Source organism: Homarus americanus, unplaced genomic scaffold, assembly GCF_018991925.1.
Source record: "Homarus americanus isolate GMGI-L3 unplaced genomic scaffold, GMGI_Hamer_2.0 scaffold24694, whole genome shotgun sequence".
In the NCBI taxonomy this organism is placed as follows: domain Eukaryota; kingdom Metazoa; phylum Arthropoda; class Malacostraca; order Decapoda; family Nephropidae; genus Homarus; species Homarus americanus.
The window spans coordinates 9408418-9415772 of record NW_024732780.1 but is presented as its reverse complement, the minus strand read 5'-3'; positions in this window follow the sequence as shown (position 1 = coordinate 9415772).

The following is a 7355-nucleotide window of genomic DNA, read 5'->3' as shown; positions in this document are numbered from 1 at the left end:
CTACTACTACTACTACTGCTACTACTGCTGCTGTGACCCTACCACGGTACACACACCTGGGTTATGATGACCAGGTGTGCCATCAATGTCCTGCAGGTGACTCACACTCACCTCTCACTTTCACTACCACATCTTTACCTCATGACATTATTAATATGTACCACACACTCACACACACTCTCTCTCTCTCTCTCTCTCTCTCTCTCTCTCTCTCTCTCTCTCTCTCTCTCTCTCTCTCTCTCTAGTTCGACATTTATCCTGTCTTATGGTAACTCTTCACGGGCCGTATTTGTTTGTTTGTTTGTTTTTTACAGAGAACAATCCACCCTAGCAGGCCTGGAGGGGGAGGGAGGGGGAGGAGGTAAAGTGTAAAACAAATTAAAAATAGAAGAGAAAAAGACTATATTAATCTACAGGTTATTATAGTGTGAACGACATTTGGTTATTTTTATTATATTATTGTTGTTATTATTTATTATTATTGTTGTTATTATTATTATTGTTATTGTTGTTGTTGTTATTATTATTATTATTGTTATTGTTGTTATTGTCATTGTTGTTGTTATTATTATTGTTATTGTTGTTGTTTTTTATTGTTTGTTTGTTATTGTTGTTGTTGTTGTATTTAGTTGGGACTTGTTCTAACGTTCAGTTCATAACCAGGTGTTCGTATGTGTTCGTGATATATTTGTTGATTTACCTGTGATTTACCTTGTGATCACCTGTGTGTGTGTTCGTTCTTGCATAAACTTTACGTTAACCATACACTTAAATGACCACACACACACACACACACGCTACACACACACTATACACACACACTGGTGTTTACACAGGTGTGGTTGGAAGGTTCACCGGAACTATGAATATTTCCTGAGGTGGAGTGTGCCTGCCTGCCTGCCTGCCTGCCTGCCTGCCTGCCTGCCTGCCTGCCTCCCCTGGCCTCTTTCCTCCTCCTGCCTGCCAATAATACACACACACACACACACACACACACACACACACACACACACACACTAAAGCAGTGTGTTTTCATTCTAGTGACAGAGAAAGTTGCCTTGGGCCTTAGTTCTCAGTAACTTATGTGCCTCCCCTCCTCCCTCCCTCCCCCTCCTCCCCTCCTCCCCTCCCTTCCCTCCACCTCCCTTCCCTTCCCTCCCCCCTCCCCACCCTCCTCTCCTCATGCTCCCCTTCCCTCCCCTCCTCCTTCCTTCCTCTTAGTTCCCCTTCCTACTTTATTCTCCTTTTCCCTCTCCTCCCTCCTCCTACTCCCTCCCTTTCGTTCCTGTGCCCTTCCCTCCCCTCCATTCTCCCCTTCCTCCTCCCTTCTACTCCTTTCTTTTCCCGTCTCTTCCTCTCTTTCTTTCCTTTATTCTCCTCTTCTCTCCTTCCCCCCCCAACAACACATAACTGACCCTAACTACCCTACCGCTTGTTAAAGTGTTGGGGTCGTTTGAGATGTCCTCCCTGTAAGAAGGTCGTGAGGTTGTTGTTGTTGCTTGTTGTTGTTGTTGTTGTTGTTGTTGTTGTTGTTGTTTTAAAGAGACCCTATTCGTCGAGTTATTTATTGCAATTGTTGAAGATGTTGGCTCTCTCTCTCTCTCTCTCTCTCTCTCTCTCTCTCTCTCTCTCTCTCTCTCTCTCTCTCTCTCTCTCTCTCTCCCTACACGGATATGACCATCTGACACCACCAACCAATGGAAAATCCTATAGGTAATCTTATCTGCCTTCTCATTGGCTGAAAAGTGGCTCTAGAATAGCCAATCGAAGATAACAAACACAAACCCATACGATGATAAGTGTTTAGGTAGTGATATTGGACGTACCACCCCCCCTGCCACCCATCCCCCCCACCACCTCCCTGCCCATCGCACCTCACCTGCACCCATCCCCCTGCCACCCATCGCCTGCCACCATCGCACCCCCTGCACCCATTACCCTCCTGCCACCCACCGCTCATCTACCACTCACCCCTCCCTGCCACCCACCACCTCCTGCCACCCACCCCTCCATGCCCCCCACCACGGGGCTCCAGACGTAGAGAGGTATGTTTGGAGTTAGGTTTGGTTACGTCACGTCGGGTCAGGTTAGGTTAGTCAGGGTACGTCGTTAGGTTAGGTTAGGTTAGTCTGGGTTACGTCGTTGGGTTAGGTTACGTTACGTCATGTCGGGGCAGGTTGGGATGGGGTCAGTTAGGTGGGTTGGGTTAGTTTAGTCTAGGTTACGTCGTTAGGTTAGGTTACGTTACGTTAGGTTGGGGTTACGTCGTGTCGGGTGAGTTAGGTTACGTCGTGTCGGGTCAGGTTAGGTTAGGTTTTTGCCTCTGACAAATTCTCTGTATCGTCACCGTCCCAGGCTAGAACAAACTGATGATCTGTGTCAGGTTTATTTGGATCCGTCACATATAGGAATAACTGCCTGTGACACTGTTGATCGACTTGCCAAAGAAGCGACACAAGAAGAAGATATTGAAGCCCTCTCGCCCTCTCCTGGATCATCTCAAATCTCGCATACACGCCACACAAACGAAGCTTCGACGAACATTGGCACACAAACAACAGGGGCAGCGTCACGACTATGCCACTATGACGCTGTAACCGGTGACTCAACCGCCACTTCAAAGAGTATCAATCTCTGACTCGATCTCAACAGATTATATACATGAGACTGCGCCTAGGGTACAGGTACAGTCACCCAAAAGAGGTCCTGTCGCGAACCACGAACCCCGATTCGAACTCTTGAATCCAGAAGCATTTATGGACAGAATAATGTAGCCGTGTCTACTGCTTCGGGTTCACGGTCTGAATCTCTGGGTTACAGTTCTGATATTAACCAGGCCTCACCGAACTTTTGTTTGTAAACTTTGTGGCCAAACTCTCACGCCCTCCGTCACTACATCCACCGCTTGCTATGACTCTTCCTACAGGTCCCCAGCCGTTACCAACACCTCTTCCCTCCTGACACCCCTGCCACCCACTGCTCCTGCCTGTCACACTGCCACCCTGTCTTATCTCACACCCTGCCTCTTTTGAGCACCCTGCCACCACCATTACTGCTACCACAATCACCACCACCACCATCTACTACCCATCACCATTACTATTACCATCACCCACCCCCTCCCCCCCCCATCACACAACAACAACATTACAATAAATACATAATTTTTATCATCCCTTCCCCTTCCTCTTCCCTCCTCCCCCCCTTCCTCACTCCCCTTCCCTCTCCTCCCATCTCCTTCCCCACCTCTCCCCCTCCCTATGCTAGCGTGTGTGTGTGTGTGTGTGTGTGTGTGTGTGTGTCTAAACACACATAGATTATATATATCAGGAATTTTACTTTTACTTAGAACATCCGTAGTGCGTGACTTTACTGGATAATAAGGACATCCACACTTTGGGACATACGCACTTTAGGACATGCATTTAGGGACATGCACTTTAGGACATACGCACTTTAGGACATACGCACTTTAGGACATATACACTTTAGGACACGCATACTATAGTATCATTTGGACAAGGTATTTTCTCTTACCTTATCAAATACAACAGTTGTGCCCCCCTCCCTCCCCCTCCCCTCACCCCCTCCCCCTCCACCGATCTTTAAAATTACCAGAAAGTTCCATTATCTGTTTAGAAATCGCAAAAGAAAATGTGGAAGTGGGGTGATTTTCTCTGACTCTCTCTCTCTCTCTCTCTCTCTCTCTCTCTCTCTCTCTCTCTCTCTTTCTCTCTCTCTCTCTCTCTCCCCTCACTGTTGGATAGGGAGGGGGAGAATAACAGTCCCGTAAATAAACGGTGAGGGGAGTTGACAGGTTGACTCCCCTTACTCTCCCCTCCCCACACCTCTCCCTCACCCTCACCCCTCCTCCTCCCCCCTCCCTCCTCCACTTGTATAAATAATGATGGGGAAAGAGAGTTGGGAGGAGAAGGAAGGAGGGTGGAGGGGGAGGGAGGTGGAAGGGGGAGTGGAAGGGAGAAGGGAGGGCGGAAGGGGAGAATGAATGGGACTTACAATGGCATGGTGTGCTCTTTAAGTAACTTTCTCATATAATGGGTTCAGTTGCAGTGAAGTTAACTAAATCACAGTCTTCTTCTTCTTCTTCTTCTTCTTCTTCTTCTTCTTCTTCTTCCTTCCTTTCTTCTTCTTCTTCTTCTTCTTCTTCTTCTTCTTCTTCTTCTTCTTCTTCTTCTTCTTCTTCTTCTTCGTTATTTTTGTCATTGCTCTCCTCCTCCCTCCTCCCCCACCCCCCTCAAGATGATGGAGAAGAGAGAGAGAGAGAATGACCCACAATTATTGGGTACCGCCACCTCCCATTCTTTAGTAAACACAGTATTGTTTCTCTCCCCTCAGCACCCACCTCCCCACCCCACCACCCCCCCCCACCACCCCCACCACCCTCCACACCACACTACCACCCCCACCCCCCACCACCACCACCACCACCCACCCCACCACCTACCACTACCCCCTACCACCCCCCACCACCAATACCCCACCACCCCCACCACCCCCCACCACCCCCACCCATTTTCTTTGCCTCGTCTTCCCGGTTTTCTTCTCTCCTGTTCAGTTTTTATTACTTGTTTCTATAAAGTTAATATCGGGTTTCTTCCTGTTTTCTATAAGGTGTCGTCATGGTTTTACTGCTACATGATTTTTGTTCTCGTTTCACCCTTGTTTCTCTCTGCCCTGAATTCTCCTGACTGTTCTCATCTGTTTCTCTGCCTGGCTTCATCCTTCTTTCTCCCTGGTTTCTCTCCTGTTCCTTCCTGCTATTCTCTCCCCGTAATCCTTGTTCTCTCCTTGGCTCCTCATGTTCTCCCTGGCTCCACCCTTGTTCTCTCCCTGGCTCCTCCTTTGTTCTCTCCTGGTTTTCCCTGACCATAGGGCTGGACACTGGTCGTTTAATAAGGAAACTCTTAATGACTGTTGTGAGAATATCTGTCTCCCTCCTTCTCCCCTCCCTCCCCCTTCTCCTCCTCCTTTCTCTTTTTCCCCTCCTTTCTCTCTTCCTCTTCCTTCCTCCTCCCCTCTTCTCTTCCTCCCTCCTTCCCCCTCCCCTTCCCCGTCTCCCCCCCGCTGTCATGGGCAACCTAGAGTAGTGACTGTGGTTGTGGTGTCTGGAGGAGGTAGGGGAAAGAGGGAGGAGAGAGTGGGGTTGTGATGGTAGGGAAGGGTGAGGGTGGATGGAAGGGGTGGGATAGATGAGAAGGGTGGGGAGGTAGTGGTGGTGGTGGTGTTGGCAGTGGTTGTAGTAGACAGAAATTGTTTTGATTACCATATTATATCCCACCTACATCATCCCCCCACCTATCACCATCCCCACCTATCACCATCCCCCATACCACCATCCCCACCTACCACCATCCCCCACCTACACCCACCCCCCACCACCCCCACCCCTACCACCCCTACCCACCCCCACCTACCACCCCACCATCCCTACCACCACCCCCACCTCACCACCTCACCTCACCATCCCCCACCTACCACCACCCCCACCTACCATCCCCACCTACCACCCCCACCTACCACCCACCACCCACCATCCCCACCTACCCACCCCACCTACCACCACCCCACCTACCCACCCCACCTACCACACCCCCACCATCCCCCCACCACCACCCCTACTACCACCCCCACACCCCCACCTACCACCACCCCCACCTACCACCACCCATACCTACCCACTTACCTCACCATCCCTAACTCACTAATTATATAACTCAGTCATCAAGTTAATTATTGTAAGTTGGAAAAGATTTAATATTATTTTTATTAATTTATCTTGTTTATTTTCAGGATTATCATAGGACATGACAGGTGGTAAACAAACAGACAGACAGACAGACAGACATTCAGATAGACAGAACCCAGACAGACAGACATTCAGATAGACAGGAAAATGGACATACAAACAGATACACAGACACACACACACACACACACACACACACACACACACATCTTCACCCTTCCTCATCAACACAATAGATGGCAAGGTCACTGAGGAGGTCACGGGAGGTCACGAGGTTCAGAGAGTATGACCTCCACCCCTTGGTATATTTCCTATAGTATTACACCCGGATATAACGGGGGGGATATACCTTCATGTGTGTGTGTGTGTGTGTGTGTGTGTGTTTAAATGGGTATTGTGTTGTGGGAATTACCTTGTGGAGCTGCAAAGGGTTAGGTTAGGTAGTTCAGGGTGAAACTATGGGCAAGTTTCTTTACGCCATTTGCCTCTGTCTACCCAGCAGTAATTGGGAACCTGGATGTTAAATCGATTTGTGGATCGTGTTCCGGGGTAATGGTTAGCCAGTGCAGTTGGCGAGTTGTCGTCGGACTATTCCTTGGCACTGGGTCATGCAGCTCGTTAACTCAGGGTGTGGTTGTTTGTTGGCGACAGCTTCAGGGTGTGGTTGTTGTGTTGGCGACAGCAGGGGTGTGGTTGTTGTGTTGGCGACAGCTTCAGGGTGTGGTTGTTGTGTTGGTGACAGCTTCAGGGTGTGGTTTTTGTGTTGGCGACAGCTTCAGGGTGTGGTTGTTGTGTTGGCGACAGCTTCAGGGTGTGGTTGTTGTGTTGGTGACAGCTTCAGGTGTGGTGGTTGTGTTGGCAACAGCTTCAGCGTGTGGTTGTGTTGGCGGCAGCTTCAGGGTGTGGTTGTTGTGTGACAGCTTCAGGGTGTGGTGTTGTGTTGGCGACAGCTTCAGGGGTGTGGTTGTTGTGTTGGTGACAGCTTCAGGGTGTGGTGGTTGTGTTGGCAACCTTCAGCATGTGGTTGTTGTGTTGACGGCAGCTTCAGGGTGTGGTTGTTGTGTTGGCGACAGCTTCAGGGGTGTGGTTGTTGTGTTGGCGACAGCTTCAGGGTGTGGTGGTTGTGTTGGCGACAGCTTCAGGGTGTGGTTGTTGTGTTGGCGACAGCTTCAGGGTGTGGTGGTTGTGTTGGCGACAGCTTCAGGGGTGTGGTTGTTGTTGGCGACAGCTTCACCTCGGTGGCCTTGGTCAGGCCATCCTCAATACACGAGAACCTATTATTATTATTATTGTGTAAAAGATTCTGTACTCGTCGCCATGAACTCAACTTATACTCGACATTGTGTACTAGCCGTCCTGTACTCAACATGTACTCGATGTTATGTACTATCCATCCTGTATTCCTGTATACTCTACATTATGTACTCAACATGTACTTGACATTACGTATTCTCCCATTATGTACTAACTTTTATGTACTCAGCAACATGTACTCAGCAACATGTACTCATCACCTTGTACTCACCAAGCTGTACTCATTACTCTCACCTGAAGATTATGAACTCTCGTCTCCAATGTAACTAAACGT